The following is a 16377-nucleotide window of genomic DNA, read 5'->3' on the forward strand; positions in this document are numbered from 1 at the left end:
GTATTATTTAACCTTCCTTGCCCAAATCAATCATGGCCGCCGCATACCAGTGACGTCAGCAGGTAGGAAAAGAAACCAGCTCAGAGGGCCCTGCGTTATCCCTCCGCTACTTAACGAAATATAGTGCCAAATATATTCTTAACCAGGAGCTTTGGAGAATTCACTTAAATTATTGGAAATGACATAAGACATAAAATTAAGCACAATACATAGTGTAGGTAAGAAGAAGAACCGTGTTTACTAGAGATGTAGTTCCGGGCGGAGTGATCTGTTGGTGCCCTCGAAGGTGCCGGAGTGAACATCGCAACAAGTCCCGTGTAAAGCGTGTAGCTACAGTAGGCGACATTGGCGGTAAAATAGCGTCGAAGAGACACCTGGAGGAAGGTATGGAGGGGGCTTTCTTTATGGGGTAACGTTTGAAATCTGTGTTAGTTTTATTTCTGGATGGTTGCAACAAAATGGCGGTTAGAGGCAGGCAGTGGTGGGGCAGCCCCGAAGGAGAGGACCCCGGGGGGAGTGAGGGACTGTGGACGGGGTTATAGGAGAGATGGTGTGAGGACTGGAGAGGGAGAGCAGTGTGATGGACCCTGTGGGGAGACATAGAACGTGGGACCTGGGGCTGCGGCCTGTGCACGTGTGGTTATGGCGGGCTGGGGCTGCGATCAGGCCGTGCTGGGAGGTGTAGTGCCCGGAGGGGAGCAGGCTGGACACCCCCTTGGTTACATCATAGGGATAGGATCCTGAAGAGTCCCCTGTAAATGGATCATCTTGACCCAAAATGTCAGCCCCTCTAGGGGGGGGGGGGGGGGGAATACACTAAATCTACACCCTTGTGGTTCTACTTTGCACAGAACCGCATGTGGCATACTGGCTGTAGTATGAGAAATCCACCTAGTAGCCCGCTGCGTTATTACGGCTGCGGTCACACCTGCATTGGTTTTGTCCGTTTTTCTGCTTTCTTGTAGACACAGAACAGGCTAAACCTACAGTCACACAACGTATGGTAGTGATGGCGACATTTACAGACCAAGTGCCCAAACTGCAACCCAAAACCCTATAATTTATCACAAAGTGCCAACGCGGGAATTTAACCTTAAGGGCCCCTTAACACGGAGTTTATGCTCGGTGTATTCTGTACATTTTACACGTGTAAAATGTAGTTAGCCATTGAGTTCAATGGCATATTCATATAACGCGCGTTACCTACATTTTATACGTGTAAAATGTACAGAATACACAGCGTGTAGACCGAATTCACGGAGCGTAAACTCCGTGTGAAGGAGCCCTAATACTGTGCGGATCCACAATTGTGGACAATTAAGGACCCCCCAAATACGGTCGTGTGAAGGGGCTTTAATGAGCTTTCTGTATAGCAAAAAACTTTGTACTGCATTTGGTACTTTTGAACAATTAATGCTCACTATTTACATTGCCCAGATCTGTTTTATAGTCACCACGCAATGTTTTTATGACCTGTAATAATATCACATCTGCTATAAAACAGATACTGTGTGATAGAAATAGTAAAGGGTCCCCACACAGTCCAATCTGCTCCACAGTGAACCCCACACAGTCCAATCTGCTCCACAGTGAACCCCACACAGTCCAATCTGCTCCACAGTGAACCCCACACAGTCCAATCTGCTCCACAGTGGCTCTTACATGTCACTTGTTTATGGTGGAAAAGATCTGCGGTTGTATGAACTTGGCTCCTGCTATCACCTGATTGGTGGGATACCCCATATATCTAAATCCTGAAAAATCCAGTAATAAAGTGGCAAAACCTTTCCTCCCATATATTTCAATGGGGGTCAGTGACTGATTCTTTCAATGTTTATAACTCCTACCTATCCTTATGTGGATTCCTCCTAAAATTCCTATAGGGCAGAAAAGGTTAAAAATAGAAACTGCGTCAAAAACATCGTACAAGCAGATGTTTGTGGTGTATTCATGCAATACAAGTCATCGGGTCTGGTGTAAGAGCCTATACACACTACTATAGTCCTGGTTGAAGAAGCCGAATGAATACCAAGCACAGCGCAGTAACTATAAGGGATGTGCTTGGTATTGCAGATCAGTCCCATTTACTTGAATGGGACTGAGCTTCTGTTGTAACATATGACTAATAAATCTCATGATAATTCAGGGAAAGGGCCATGGCCCTCATAACCACCATAGCCTTTTCAAAGAGCTGGTTGTGAGGGTCCTGGGATGCCTAAGGATTTGTCCTCAATAAATATATCCCTTAAGTCTGCTGTATCTTACTTAGCACCCTTACAGATGACTGTATACTAGGTCAGTGTACTGTTTATGATTTTACCCGAAGAGCACACTGACCCGTTCGTTTCTATGGCCTGTACACTACCATGAATTACATGGCCACGTGTGTGCGACGTAAAACATGGAGCAGGTCCGATTTAGCGTCCCTACTTCCACGGCTCCTAGTCATTAATAGAAGGGGGAGGGGATTGTTTCCGATTACTTCTACACAATAAAGGTTTTATTATAATATCAAACTGCATTAATGTGAATGCGAGCTCATTTCCATGTAAAGAATGGTATTCATGTCATTTCCATCTCTGGATTCAGCAGCCATTGAAACTCGCCTGCTCTTCTTTCCAGGAGATCGGGAGCTTACGTGGCAATTTCCTTTCCAAAGAATAGCATGATAAAGTAATGGCTTTAGGAAAAGAAGTGTTATTAGTATAAAAATAACCCATACGCCGCCGCGGGGAAGGGGATAAGGGAACGCTAATCCCTGGATGAGGTTTCCTATCTGTATATTAATGGCACATTTCTCATCTAGACGGGGTTGGTCGGACTTATAGGACTCGTGCACCCATAAAGGGACGTCTGGTGTCGCACATCTGCCCTATTACACAGGCCGGGTGGTATCTGGTCTGCAGGAGGGGAAGCAGAAAACCCATTTAGGCTACTGGTGAATTGGTACATGGATGTCCATATCGGACCCGTGTGTGGCCAAAATCAGCCGGTTTGTGTTGCGTGTTTCACAGTCCATTTCGCGAGTAGCTTGCCTGGGTATTGGGTTGATCTCCATGACCAAACAGCAATAATTCACCTGCTGTGGGCACTAAACCTGCAGAGCGAGACACCTTACACTGTGGGGTGTTCCTACAGTCTATAATTGGGATTTCTTTATATTCCATTCACTTGCACTGAGTTAACCCCTGGTGATCGTCTTGGCAAACTCGCATATCCATAGGGTAGCGGATAACCTGCAGGTCAGTGAGGGGTCTGAGCCCTTAGACAAAAGCCCAAGTCCCCTGAAAAGCCCCCGTTTTGAATAAAGTGTCGGTCGGTCATTCATTTCAATGGGAGCACTTAAGGTAACCAAATACTGTACTATGGAAGGTGATCACTTACTTTTGTGGAAAAACCCCTTTAAGGGAATTCTGTAAGATTTTATAGATGGCACTGATCTGTATGGGAAACGTTTAAAAACTTCATGGTGGCTGGCTAGGATGTGTCCAAAGGCTAGTTGGTCTTGTAATGGGGTTATCACAGAATTTAAGGACCTTTCACCATTTTGCCCACAGGCAGTTCTATATACTGCCGGAAAGCTGACAGTGCGCTGAGTTCAGCGCACTGTCGGCTTTCCCGATGTGGGCCCAGTGTCAAGAGCTTACGGTGCCGGTACCGTAGCTCTTCTATGGTCGTGCTGTGCTGTGAGAGCCGGGAGGAACTCCCCCCTCCCTCTGCTCGCAGTACTCGTCCATAGACGAGCATTATCAGGGAGGGAGGGGGGAGTTCCTCCCGGCTCTCACAGCACAGTGCGATTGGCTGTGCTGTGAAGAAGGACGTCTGACCATAGAAGAGCTACGGTACCGGACCGTAAGCTCTTCACACCGGGCCCACATCGGGAAAGCCGACAGTGCGCTGAACTCAGCGCACTGTCAGCTTTCCGGCAGTATATAGAACTGCCTGTGGGCAAAATGGTGAAAGGTCCTCTTTAAAGGGGTTTTCCAGGCTAAAAATATTGATGACCTATCCTAAGATAGGTGAGGTTCCGACACCTCCACCGATCTGCTTTTCTCAGCTGCTGATACAGAGAGAATTGAGCAGGAAGCAGATAGTGCTGTTCTTTGCGTAGTGGCCAAGCTAGGTACTGCAGATCCCTTCCTATTCTTTTGAACAGGAGCCAGGCTGCAGACACTCAGCCATTACACTGAGAGCAGCGCTATTTGCTTCCTGCACCATTCTCTGAGGGTGCTGAATGTCAGACTCTCACCAGTTTAGTATTAGGGACCTGTCTTTAGATTAGATCCTCAGTATCTTTAGCCCAGAAAGCCCTTACAAGGCTAATGCCCCATGAAGCAGACCGCAGTAAAGAAAAAAAAAAGCGCTGCAGGAAAAACCGTGGCGACAATGCATTGAGATTTTACCTGAAGCGCTTCAATTACACCTATAGCAAAACCGCCGGCGTTTCCATACGTATAATTGACATGTTGCAATTTCCAAAACTGTGATAGTTTTAGAAATCGCAGTGTGAATTTTCCTGTAATGTGTGGATGGGATGCAACTTTGCAGGGACTGTTAAACTCCACGTTTCTTTTTCTGCGGTGTTTTTGCTGCGTTTACGCCTTGTGGGGCCCTGGTCTTACACCTAGCAGTGAATACTTGGCCAATACCACTATAATATGGCCATATTTGAAGAGTGTTTATAATAGTCTATGGGAAACCCAGACATATACAGTCCTATGAAAAAGTTTGGGCACCCCTATTAATCTTAATCATTTTTAGTTCTAAATATTTTGGTATTTGCAACAGCCATTTCAGTTTGATATATCTAATAACTGATGGACACAGTAATATTTCAGGATTGAAATGAGGTTTATTGTACTAACAGAAAATGTGCAATATGCATTAAACCAAAATTTGACCGGTGCAAAAGTATGGGCACCTCAACAGAAAAGTGACATTAATATTTAGTACATCCTCCTTTTGCAAAGATAACAGCCTCTAGTCGCTTCCTGTAGCTTTTAATCAGTTCCTGGATCCTGGATAAAGGTATATTGGACAAAAAATTCAAGTTCAGTTAAGTTAGATGGTCGCCGAGCATGGACAGCCCACTTCAAATCATCCCACAGATGTTCAATGATATTCAGGTCTGGGGACTGGGATGGCCATTCCAGAACATTGTAATTGTTCCTCTGCATGAATGCCTGAGGATTTGGAGCGGTGTTTTGGATCATTGTCTTGCTGAAATATCCATCCCCGGCGTAACTTCAACTTCATCACTGATTCTTGAACATTATTCTCAAGAATCTGCTGATACTGAGTGGAATCCATGCGACTCTCAACTTTAACAAGATTCCCGATGCCGGCATTGGCCACACAGCCCCAAAGCATGATGGAACCTCCACCAAATTTTACAGTGGGTAGCATGTGTTTTTCTTGGAATGCTGTTTCTTTTTGGACGCCATGCATAACGCCTTTTTTTTATAACCAAACAACTCAATTTTTGTTTCCAAAATGAAGCTGCCTTGTCCAAATGTGCTTTTTCATACCTCAGGCAACTCTATTTGTGGCGTACGTGCAGAAACGGCTTCTTTCTCATCACTCTCCCATACAGCTTCTATTTGTGCAAAGTGCGCTGTATAGTTGACCGATGCACAGTGACACCATCTGCAGCAAGATGATGCTGCAGCTCTTTGGAGGTGGTCTGTGGATTGTCCTTGACTGTTCTCACCATTCTACTTCTCTGCCTTTCTGATATTTTTCTTGGCCTGCCACTTCTGGGCTTAACAAGAACTGTCCCTGTGGTCTTCCATTTCCTTACTATGTTCCTCACAGTGGAAACTGACAGGTTAAATCTCTGAGACAGCTTTTTGTATCCTTCCGCTGAACAACTATGTTGAACAATCTTTGTTTTCAGATCATTTGAGAGTTGTTTTGAGTAGCCCATGATGCCACTCTTCAGAGGAGATTCAAATAGTAGAACAACTTGCAATTGGCCACCTTAAATACCTTTTCTTATGATTGGATACATCTGGCTATGAAGTTCAAAGCTCACTGAGGTTACAAAACCAATTTTGTGCTTCAGTAAGTCAGTAAAAAGTAGTTAGGAGTATTCAAATCAATAAAATGATAAGGGTGCCCATACTTTTGCACCGGTCAAATTTTGGTTTAATGCATATTGCGCATTTTCTGTTAGTACAATAAACCTCATTTCAATCCTGAAATATTACTGTGTCCATCAGTTATTAGATATATCAAACTGAAATGGCTGTTGCAAACACCAAAATATTTAGAACTAAAAATGATTAAGATTAATAGGGGTGCCCAAACTTTTTCATAGGACTGTATAACCCTATTGAGAATCATTTTTGGTGGCCTGTCCCCCTATGTGGACAGAGCCTTTGCTCGCAGCTTTTTTGCATGCTTTAGTCTGACATTTTCTCATTTTTGCTGGTAAGTTGCCTCACTTGGATATCCTCTCACGGTCAATGTTGAAAGCACTTCTCTTAAATGTTTTTTTGGGAAGTGGTTTCTAGATGGGGGTATAATGTAACAGTCTCTTTCACCACTTGTTGTGAAGTATATTTAGAACCAGGGCTGGGTTTATGACTTTGGGTCCATACAATCTTTGCTTCCTAATGTTCATCACCGCCTTATAAAGCGATTACTGGCTCTGTATACGTTACATTTTTTGGCAAACAATCGATGCACCCATGCCGCCATACACATTGCCAGAACAGGCATTCAAAGGACAAAAGATCTTTCATGTAGTAGTCAAGTGGACCATAAATAGTCAAAAACTAGAAACTACATAGAAATTTACGATACCCATAGTTGGGACCTATTGTAGTTGCCTGAATGCGACCTTAGACTAATATACTGTATAATATATTCCTATACATGCATATAGTGTAACTAGTGCAATACACAGTTGCTGAATATACTGTAACTTCTCTGTAATTTCCAGCTATCTGCAGGTTGCTTAGCAGCTGCTTGTATTTCTGTCTGGGTGACCACCCATCTAGTACATGGACTAGTAGGTACAGACATGGTGGCTAGTTCTATGACCTGCAACTTGAGATCCTTCTGATTACTCAAAGGAAGACAAAACTAGAAAAAGGCGGAAAAATATTAAACAAGAAAAAGTTCTGGATGAGTAAAGATTATAAATGATGTGCAACTTGTTTACTGAGAGCGAGGCGTCGGGGCAGACTTATCAATACCGTCGTAACAAGAAAAAAAAAATCATTACTTTAAGCGACGTCTGAAACATATTTATTAAGATGCCACATGGCGGAAGAAAAATGTGTCTGCACTGTCACTTTTTGTTACAAAGTTGCAATTGTGACAATTCCTAGTATAATATAGGAGCTGCGCTCATGTCGGGTGTAACCAGTTTCTAATTTGCGAGTCCAAATTCTGTTGTAAAATATCGATTAAAATCTAGTGTGAACAGGTATAAAGGATAAGTGAGCTCAAAAAATGTATTGATCAGTCATAGAATAGAAAGTGATCGTCATCATGTCGCGTGTCATCATCAGGTAATGTAAATATTAAAGGAAACAAAGTATTGTGGGGGGAGGGGTTGTTTGTTTTAAAGATAATGTCATCCTTAGGGTAAGTTCACACAGAGTTTTTTGCAGCGGATTTTGACGCAGAATCGGCCTCCAAAAACGGTTCCCATTGACTTCAATTGGGAGGCGATCGCTTCTTTTTTCCGCTAGCTGGTAGCAGAGAAAAGAAGCGAGCTGCTCTATCTTGCCGCGGCTGGCTCAGACGCGGCGCGAGGCTCCCTCCTAATTGGGCCCATTCTTTGTGGCGAATTCAGAACGGAATGCCGATATACTGCACCAGTTTCCCGTCACGGCTAGACACGCGGAAGTGTTCACATGTGGAATGCAAATTCTGCCACGTGAACATACACTTAAAGGGAATGTGTCTATTTTTTAAACCAAGGTTTTATGGGGCGCATATTTTTAAAGAATTTTTTTAGTTTATTTTTCATTTTACATTTCACTATATATAAAGAAAAAAAGGACTATACTCTGCAAAATGTAGCTTTTTTTTTTTTTTCTAAATGTAGTTTGTGAGCCCCATATAATGTACTTTTTTTTTTCTCCTATCAGCATGTCTTTGTAGAATGGGATGAAATCCATGCAAACGCGTGGAGAACATACAAACTCCTTGCAGATGTTGTTCCTGGCAGGATTCGAACCCAGGACTCCAGCGCTACAAGGCTGCAGTGCTAACCACTGAGCCACCGTGTTGCCCCCAAACTTTTGCTTTTATCATTGAAATCAATCCGATGGTGGCTCCTTATGTTTAGAGGGGTTGACCAAGACCCAAAATGTTTTCTACAGAATAGGTCAGCAGTATCTGATCATTGGGGGTCCAACAATTTGTTCCAAGTGAATTAGAACAGAGCTGCAATTCCTTGCCCCACCACTATGAGTTACAGAGCTTAGTGGTGGTGCCAGGAAACTGTACCTGAATAGGAGCAGAGTTGCTTCCAGCGCCCAGTGGCAGCCGTATCAGCTGATCGGTGCCCAATCTAGGTGTTGGACCACCACCGATAGGTTATCAGTATCCAAAATACAAAGGGTCTTGGAAGTCATGAAAGGCGCTCAATCTTGATCTCCGCTGCCTGCAAACTTTTCACTGCAGCAGTCATTCTGGTATGGAGAGTTGGGGACCACAAGGGAATTAACATGTTGATGTGGGAGAAACCCACGGCCATCCTCACCTCATCTTAATACTCCATGATTCTCCTGTTTGTCACTGCCAGACAGTAGCTTTGGGTTCAGTCTGAATTTATTGATATCACATATTTATTTATTATACTTACTTGTATAGCGCCATAATATTCCGCAGCGCTTTACAGCCATTGACAGTCACTGTCCCATATAGGGCTCACAATCTACAATCCCTATCAGTATGTCTTTGGTGTGTGGGAGGAAACCGGAGTACCCGGAGGAAACCCACGCAAACACGGAGAGAACATACAAGCTCTTTGCAGATGTTGTCTTGGGCGGGATTTGAACCAAGGACCCCAGCGCTGCAAGGCTGCAGTGCTAACCTCTGAGCCACTGTGCTGCCCTATTGCACATATTGTACTATACTTTATATAAATGAATGCCAATATAAAATAGATATTAATGTTTCTTTGTGGGACTCTGGTAATAAGTACATAGTGTTTCATACCTTTCTAGACTGTGAGTACATCTTTGCTCTTCCTTACTGTTCGCTCAAGGTTGATCTATTCCCTTGCAGCACCTGAATGAGGTTTACTATATTTACACCTGTCCTTGTCATCGGACATGCTGGGATGGAGGGATTGCTGGGCTGGCAGCGAGTCAAGAGTCTGGACCTGGCTCATTCTGCTTATACACCAGAAGTGTAATTCAGCTTTTACTGGTAGCATAGAGTTCTCGCTTTTTATCTGCCTGAGATTCTAGGGCTGTTGCCTAAAATTCCCGGTTACCCAACCCAATGGCACTGGACCTCTAGGGTCATACCCAGCTCTCCCGACTCATAATATTGGGGAATAAGGATCATCCATGTTGATTTGCTTTACTTGATCCTTAATTTACCACCACTATTTTTAGGATTGGTTATTAGTATGTTATTGGTGGGGGTCCACACTGGGTTAAGAGACCACAGCATTCAGTTGAGCACTGTGGTCTTGTTACTGAATACCAAAGACAGCACTGTATGTTGTGTAGGTTGCGTACATGGTATTGCTGCTCAGCCCCATTCACTTAAATGGGACTGAGCTGTTGCTGTATGAAGTGACGCATGGGAATAGGTCACAACGCTTGTGAGAGCTGCAGCCTCTTCATACATCTGATCCGTGGCGGTCCTGGTGTTGGACATTAAAAATAGGCCATTAATATGTAATTCCTGGAAATCCTCTTTAGGATAAGGCTCCATGTTATAGAAATTGTAGAAAAAAATGCTGTGTTTTACAGTAGAAGCAAAGTGAATGAGATTTTGTTTAATCTCACCCACATATTGCAGAAGGAAGAAATGTTCATTTTAGCTGTGGAGTCGCGAGTGGTTTCCCTATAGATTTAATAGGGGAAGAAAAATTCTAAGAAAAAGGCAGCGAAAACTCAATGAAAAATGCATCGGAAAAAAAATCTGAGGGAACTTGATGAGGGCGAAATTGTGATGGCTAAATAACTGGGTCGGAGCGTCTCCATAATGGTGTAGTCTTGTGTGGTGACCTCTATGTGCAGTGGTCCAGGAAGGACAACCGGTGGATACCAAAGCTGATAGAAGAGTTACTGTATAGAAATTGTGTAGTTGGTCAAACTACTGACTCCAACTCTTCTATTTCTCTGCAGACTGACTCCGAATCTTCTATTTCTCTGCAGACTGACTCCGACTCTTCTATTTCTCTGCAGACTGACGCTGTCTCTTCTGTTTCTCTGCAGACTGACTCTGACTTCTATTTCTCTGCAGACTGACTCTGACTTCTATTTCTCTGCAGACTGACTCTGACTTCTATTTCTCTGCAGACTGACTCCGACTTCTATTTCTCTGCAGACTGACTCTGACTTTTATTTCTCTGCAGAATGACTCCGGCTTCTATTCTCTGCAGACTGCTCTGACTTCTGTTTCTCTGCAGACTGACTTGAGACTTCTGTTTCTCTGCAGACTGCTCTGACTTCTATTTCTCTGCAGAATGACTCCGGCTTCTATTCTCTGCAGACTGCTCTGACTTCTGTTTCTCTGCAGACTGACTTGAGACTTCTGTTTCTCTGCAGACTGACTCCGACTTCTATTTCTCTGCAGACTGCTCTGACTTCTGTTTCTCTTCAGACTGACTCTGACTTCTATTCTCTGCAGACTGACTCTGACTTCTATTTCTCTGCAGACTAACTTCGACTCTTCTGTTTCTCTGCAGACTAACTTCGACTCTTCTGTTTCTCTGCAGACTAACTTCGACTCTTCTTTTTCTCTGCAGACTGATGCCGACTCTTCTTTTTCTCTGCAGACTGACTCTGACTTCTATTTCTCTGCAGACTACCTTCGACTCTTCTGTTTCTCTGCAGACTGACGCCGGCTCTTCTTTTTCTCTGCAGACTGATGCCGACTCTTCTATTTCTCTGCAGACTGGTGCTGACTTTTCTATTTCTCTGCAGGCTGACTATGATTCTTCTGTTTCTTTGCAGACTGACTCTTCTATTTCTCTGCAGACTGACTCTGACTCTTCTATTTCTCTGCAGACTGATTCTGTCTCTTCTATTTCTCTGCAGACTGACTCTGTCTCTTCTATTTCTCTGCAGACTCCGGCTCTTCTATTTCTCTGCAGGCTGACTCTGACTCTTGACTTCCTAAATCGCTGACAGCCATGATCTGTCAGAAGCTGTAAAAATTCTCCAACTCATTAAAAAGCAAACGATTGCTTTCCTAAATATGTAACAAACTATACATGTAATAATTATACAATAATAATAATCCTATAATATATTTTTATTTTCCTATATATATTCTAGAAATGATCCTTTTATTTTGAAGGTGGAGTCTCTAACTGTCCGTCTCCAGCTAAAATTGGCCCCGACTCCTGAGGCCTGCTGGCTCTGATAGGAAGGTGCCGGAATTGGCTGCATTGCAGCTTTGTGTGTAACCATAAGGTATATAATATTAGGTTTTAATGTTCTGGCTAATTGGTGTACACGACGCAAGTCTTATCTACATAGTGTCCATTAAATGTCTTAACAGTGGGATTCTCCCAAATAAGATACGGCACCATTTGTATAACAAGGTGCCAGCCTTTTACTCTCGTCGTGTCACCGGGGAGTCTTGGCAGTCCTGGGCTTGGCACAAGGCTTGGTGTTAAATCTAGCTTATAATTCCCATTTATTCCAATGCTGGCAGCCGTGATAACCATAACTGCACGCAGCAGATGTCTAGTCATTTCTATAGCTTCACAGGGGGATGTGACATTTAGACAACCAGCTTTTTCGTCTATCACTTTTCCCTTCTACCTATTATAACTATCCGGAGGTCTGATGTTTCGGTGACAAGTGTCAGCATGCCGGGGTATATGGGAGCGGAATGATTAATAAGCCCAATAATAGCTATTATTACAATGGGATGAAAATGTGACGATCTTCATTGTTTGGGAACCGGCATGGCAGGGTTAATTGATTTTCGTACTCTGCCTATGAGGTTCTCTATAATCATTTTCTATGGAGCAAATTGAGAGTCTTCTTCTTTATTGTCTTTTGTTATTTTTTTTCTTTTTTTCGGGATTACATCATGCTGAAATTTTCCAAATCAAGCGCCAGCTAGGCATGTGTCTGCTTCAGTATTCTAGGCTCGAGAGCACATATGTCCAAGAGCTGAGCGGTCATCGGTGTCCATGGACGAGCAATACATACCGTATATACTCGAGTATAAGCCGACCCGAATATAAGCCGAGGCCCCTAATTTTACCCCAAAAAACTGGGAAAACTTATTGACTCGAGTATAAGCCGAGGGGGGGAAATGCAGCAGCTACTGGAAAATTTCAAAAATTAAAATGGTCAGAGTTTTTGGGTGCTGGGAAAGGGGAGGGGGTGTTTTGGTTGTCTGTTTGCCCCTTCCCTGAGCTTGAGGACTGGGGTTTTTCCCCCCACTTGGAATTCAGTCTGGCTGAATATAGGGGATCTGCAGTGCTCCTATTAACCCCTTCCTGACAGAAGAGGAGCACTGCAGATCCCCTATATTCAGTAGACCGGGCACTCTCAGACACAGGGATACCTAATGTGTATGTGTGTCACAGTCATGTTCTACTGTTATATGTATTCTAGGGAAAGAAGGGATTTAGAACTGTTATTTATTTGATATTTTTTTATTATATATTTTTTAAAGCTTTATATTTTCACTATTTTATGGGAGATTCTATACATTACTATTGCGGCTAATCATAAACGCACCCCCCCCCCCCAGGGGAGCCGAGCCGAGGGGAGCTGAAAAATTTGGCTTGTACTCGAGTATATACAGTACCTGCTGGCCATCTACATTTAGATATCACAGCTATTTGGAAAGAAGACAAACGCAATGTAAACATGAAGGTGGAGCTTCAGTTTAAAGGGAGCCTGCCACCAGAATCCAGGAAATCGATCCAGCTCTGCAGATAGATAGGTCAGGGTCACCTGACTCATGGGATGTTTTCCCCTTGTGAATCGCTGCCAATAGGTAAGCGGCAACGCCCTCATTGTTCCAAAGAGATCATTTGCACATTGAAAAAAAACGTGATATCTCAGCAATGGAGGCAATGATTCACGTGACCTTATCCTATCTATCTACAGGCCTGGGATGCCAAAAATGCCAAATCTTTCACTAAACTTGCAAATTCTTCATCCAGTTCCACGTTGGCCAGCCAGTCTCCTTTCATTTCAATGGCAAAATCTGCCAAAAGTTCGATCAATATGTTCAATAACTGTTTACCAGATCAGAGCAGGCAACCAAAGTTATATTTTCATCGTGTACAAAGTAATGAAGAAACCAGATGAAGCCACCTTTCCAATCTAGACGCGAGATGGACCCGAGGACCCCTGTTTCCAGTGGATATTCCGTAAATATCCAAGATGGTAATAGCCCTAGCCGAGTTCCTCTAACACAGTGGTTCAGTAAAGTTGGCCATAAATGTTAAACGTAGTTGCCGTCCTGTCTCCCTCCTCAGTAGAAAGAGGGAAGAAAGTCGGTGTCAGATCCCTTTGGTGGTGGCTCATCAACGCATGTTGAAATCCAAGATAGACCCTTTTCTCCCCAGACATCTGCCATCAGCTGGGGGGCTTCCATACACATTAGGTGTTTGGCCTATGTCTTTACATTTATCTAATGGGTATGGTCAGCTTTATTTTTTTCTGAATCCCCCATATATATTAGATGGTCGCCAAGTCCTGGTGAAGTTATCAGGTTCACACTGTACACTTGTAATGTGTATGTTCATCCTATGGTTTGTCTACTAATATCACCATTTTGGTACTTCTACGTCAATGGTGTATAGTGGTGGACGTAAAGTTGACTAGACTACAAATACTCATATTGGTGTCTGATATAGTGCGTGACTGCCATAACTGAGTAACACAAAATATAACGCAAGTTAATATTACATCATGATCACTGGAAGGATGAGAAAAAAATTTCTCTCTAATTGTTACATAAGCAACAAAACAATTGCATCACTGGGCCGGTGGGAAAAACAGGAAAGCGTTGCAACATTACATGATGCAGAAGAGAGACCATCAGAAACCATAATGCAATATGCCAACAATCTTTTACATAAAAAAACTAAATTATGTGATTTATCATATTACATATATGTTTCGCACCTTATTCTCTGGAATTTTGTTAATTTACTAGTTCCGGCTTGATATGAAACAAAAGCAACTAAAACGTACTAAAGCATGAATATTAGGGAACATTTCACATATACAGTTCACATTACTAGTGGCCTCAATGGGATACCCACCAATATTAACATGGACACCCAATAGAGTATTTGCACATGGGTTTTGTAACCCAGACAACTACTTTAGGCTGAGGCTCCATGTTGTGAAAATGCAGCTTTTTTTTCTCTTTTGTTGCAGATTTTCCTTAAATTTTTTTTTTTTTTTTTTTTTGAGCCAAAGCCAGCAGTGGATTGAGTAGAAGGGAAAAGTAGAAGGCCCAGTTCACATCTGCGCCCAGTCTCCGTATGGGCATTCTGTTCACCTCTCTGCATGAAAAATGTGGAGAGAAAAGTGCTTTTTTCTCTGCTTTTTTCCGAAACCGAACAGAAACCATGTTGACCCCATTATAGTATATGGGGTCTGTGGTTTTCCTAAGGTAACCACTTTTTTAAGCGGATTAGATTTGCATTCTGGGCGGGGGGGTTTGTCTCCAAGCAGAAACCTGAATGCAGATGTGAGCCGGCCCTAAGAGCTTCCTATATATTTAACTTTCCTATTGTAGCCATTCTTGGCTTTGGCTCCAATAAACAGCAAAATCTGCAACAAAAATGCTGCATTTCCACCATGTGGAGCCTCAGCCTTAAAGAGGATCTTTCACGTTCTCGGGCACATATGGAGTAATACGCCGCTAGAAAGCTGAATTCAACGCACTATTGGCTTTCCCATTCTGTGCCCCGCAGAAGAGCTATTGGTGCTGGTACTGTAACTCTTCAGTGTCAGAAGGGCGTTTCTGACAGCCATGACAATGTGCGGTGAGGAACGCCCCTTCCCGAGTACTAGTCTATGACCGTGTATTGTCGGGGAGTGGTGGTGGGGTTTTCGTTCCTCACCACCGCTCCAACTGCGGTCTGGTATATGTGTGGAAGAGAAAGTATTATGTCAGGGGACATAAAGATAGTCATACAATACCCCTGTCTTGATATATCCCCCACCAAGTGTTCCAAGAGATATACTTTGCTATCACCGACCATGCATCAGACTCCTGAGGAGGCAGACTGTCAAAAACAGTCAATGACTGCAAAAGACCTGCAGTAAGATTTGGTGGCAGCTGGTTCTGAGGTTTCAATTGACACAGGAAGGTGCCTACTAAACATTAGACCTTCCACCGGAGCAATGGTCCCAAGCATACCTCTCTCTTCCCCCTGAAAGGTCACTGTTGTTTGATGTACAGAGGCGTCAATACTCAACTCATCATGCACCATGGTTGATTCCTGATCTTCCTGACATATGCACAGAAAGCAAAAGCAACTGGAGACATAGAGCCATATGGACAGCGCATGCGCCAGAATCGGAAGTGCAACATCACAGTGCATGTACCTGGATTTCGGAGAAGCTGCTTTACTAGGGTTCTGGAGCTGATTTGGGGTGTCAGGGCCTTCTGGCAGGCTCCCTAGTCATCACTACGTAGCATTATGCTGTAAACTGTGCTGGATGCGATTTGGAAAAAAACATTTACATATAGTATGAAAAAAAATAAGGAGAAGGTGCCGCAAATCTCAACCCTGATCTCCTATGTTCAGTTTCTTGGCTTTGCTTTCTTGCGGTTTCTCAGTAAAGGGCAACAGACAGTTTGTGACAACTTCCTCTGCCCCCTCCCCTCTCCCTCGTCTGCGTTCTGTCATTTTTGTTTGGAAGACGTTACTCTCTGAATGCATGCATAAATGCCAGTAGCAATTGCCATATTACTTGCTCCAGTGAGGTGAATAAAATTTCATCTGCAAAAGCCAGTCGTACAACCGTCGAAACGCACAGCGATGGGGAGATCCGAGCTCGGTTCTGGCCAGGGCTAATGGAGGGCTTCGTCGAGCATGTCCTGTTATTTAAAATGGGAGCGTTTTGGGGTCTGCAGCTCCTATTAACACATTAACAAGAACATTCTCGATGGAGAGTCCCTCGGGCTGGTTTTCAGTATCGGCTCACTGGTGTGTACACAATGGCTTTGCACATTGCT

General features: G+C 43.5%; 1 protein-coding gene across 1 annotated transcript in view; it reads left to right on the forward strand.

The window, feature by feature from the left end:
- The first annotated feature begins 278 nt into the window (after window positions 1–278).
- ZNF335 (zinc finger protein 335) overlaps window positions 279–16377 on the forward strand; it is a 50531-nt gene continuing 34432 nt past the window's right edge. The window contains exon 1 of the mRNA XM_075277418.1: window positions 279–384. The gene's annotated coding sequence lies outside the window, so the exon portion shown is untranslated. The remainder of the gene's footprint in view (window positions 385–16377) is intronic.

Source organism: Leptodactylus fuscus, chromosome 6 (genome assembly GCF_031893055.1).
Source record: "Leptodactylus fuscus isolate aLepFus1 chromosome 6, aLepFus1.hap2, whole genome shotgun sequence".
NCBI lineage: Eukaryota > Metazoa > Chordata > Amphibia > Anura > Leptodactylidae > Leptodactylus > Leptodactylus fuscus.